Raw genomic sequence first — 2,329 nt, forward strand, 5'->3', positions numbered from 1 at the left:
CTCTCTCTCTCTCTCTCTCTCTCTCTCTCTCTCTCTCTCTCTCTCTCTCTCTCTCTCTTTCAACAATTTAAACCACTAAATGCCAACCGTTACATGTCTGTAGAGGCTTTGCCCATGCCCAAGTGTTTCATTCGTGTCTCATTCTTAATGACAGCACTTTTGCATTGACGATCAGGAAATGAGGTTATTAGCCTTCCCTTAGACATTTGAGCTCCCTGTTCAGGATCTAAATTCTGTACAGTTCCAGGACACTATTTTGCTGGTACACTGGACCTGGAGTGCCACCCCAGCTTGCCTTTTCATTCATTTTATTTTCTGTAACTATTTTCATAGCTGTCACCACCTTAGAACACCAGGAACTAATTTTGCAGGGCTTTCAGAAGTTCAGTGAGGACTTTAGAAACATAAGACTTATTTTCTCCATACTCAGCCATGTTCAGTCCATATACATACAACTTATAAATGACATTTTGTCCACCAGAGGGCACTCATATTGTTCCAAGTATAGAATTAAGAATTATGGCGATTTCACGAGAAATCTTTGAGTCAGAGAAATGAAGGAACCCCCCAGGAAGACTCAAGACTTTACTATGTGCCAACCAGAAAGAGAAAAGAAAACATTCTCTATTCCTTTTTATTTCCTCTTCTCTCAACCCCCAACCCCCACTACACACACACACACACACACACACACACACACACACACACACACACAAAATCTTTTCAAGTGTATTCGTCAATTCACAAAAGAGAAGAGAAAGGATCAGAGTGAAATTCTGTGTTCCACATTTTCAAAGCACCAGCTTTACAAGAGGGTATATTTTTTCTTTAAAATGTGGGAGTGTTGGGAGTACGGAAAAGTATCAAGAAATTGGTTTTCATAAAGTTACATCCTTGGTGCTTCAGACAGTACATCTCAAGTTGTTTTCTGTCACAAAGCTGAAGAACTGCATGCTTCAGATGACAGGGCTTCTGCCCTTGTCTTGGAACTTTACACTTCTCAGGCACTAGAAAAACCAGAGGCTGCCACAAGACTGCGGTGGAGCGTGTTGACAGCCTCAGCCACAAGTTACTCTAACTTCTCACAAAAGCAAAATAAACTTGTGATTTCTGAGGCATGCTGTGTAGCTCATTAGTGGTTTCAATTAAGTGCTGTTTATTGATCTTAAAGTCTCTCTTTCTCCTCAATGCACGTAGACTTTCACCTATGTCTCCATCTTGTCCAAACATTCCAGCATTTCAACCCACCAGTTAGATGTGAATAATTGCTAAATTTAAGCCACTAGGTCTGAGGTAAGAGTTTTACCTCATTACAGCCATTAATATTTTACCATGTCAAACATTGGCTTCATCCATTCTGTTTCTCTCCATGGGGTATTTTTATTCACACCTTTCAAAATTAGAGAGATCAAAAGACCCATTAAATTATCTCTGCTTCAGAATTGCTCACCAATGAAGCTTCTATTTAAAAAATGTTCAGTTAAGCCAGCTCAGAAAGATCTGAAATCTCGCTATTGACTATCTATGTAGTACAAACATACATACCGGAAGTACTTTACAAAAAGAAGGAAAAAATGAAATCATTTAAGTTGTTTTGTTTTGTTTTTTCCCCATTGCAAAGTTGACGGCAAAGTAGTTATCAGAATTGCTACAGAATGTTCATAAGCTTAAACCTTTACAGCCTGACCCAAAGTTGGTAGCTACTGTAAAGCTTTGAAAAAAATTGACCCTTTCGCACTGCCAAGACCAAAAGCAAAATTGCCCCCCTTCCCCAGTTCACATCTGGGTTCAGTTTGTTTTCAGTTAGAGGAGCTTAACCCATCATGCTGACTTGGTCTTAGTTCAGATGGAAAAGCAGCAACTTCGTATGAAAAAAGCAAAAATAGGTGAATATTCCCTTAAGCCCTCCCTTAAGATTAAATGTTGTTATTATGTTTGGATAGTCCTTACATGATTGCCTGGTATTAGAAAATTGGCTGGTTTGTTGTTGAATGGTACTCACTGGGTTTAGATGGTACCTTTTGGAAGTGTGTAGTTTACTGGTCAGGTGCTTTCAAAAATAAAGTACTTTATTACAAGGGCTTTAAACTGGGTGGAATTAAGCTAAAGAGAAACTCTCTAATACATGAGATGAGATACAGAAAGAGTTAATAATTCAGGTTTAACATGTGAAGTACAAAAGATATAAGTTATTATTCAATGTAAGTAGAGAATGGGAAATAGCAACAAGATTAAGGAAAATGTAAAAGAGCCATATTTACACTGAGTTGGTTTTTACTCATTCTTCTCACAAATGTGATGGTTGGCAATTACTTTGAAAGTTTGAGGG

Source organism: Hipposideros armiger, unplaced genomic scaffold (assembly GCF_001890085.2).
Source record: "Hipposideros armiger isolate ML-2016 unplaced genomic scaffold, ASM189008v1 scaffold_145, whole genome shotgun sequence".
In the NCBI taxonomy this organism is placed as follows: Eukaryota; Metazoa; Chordata; class Mammalia; order Chiroptera; family Hipposideridae; genus Hipposideros; species Hipposideros armiger.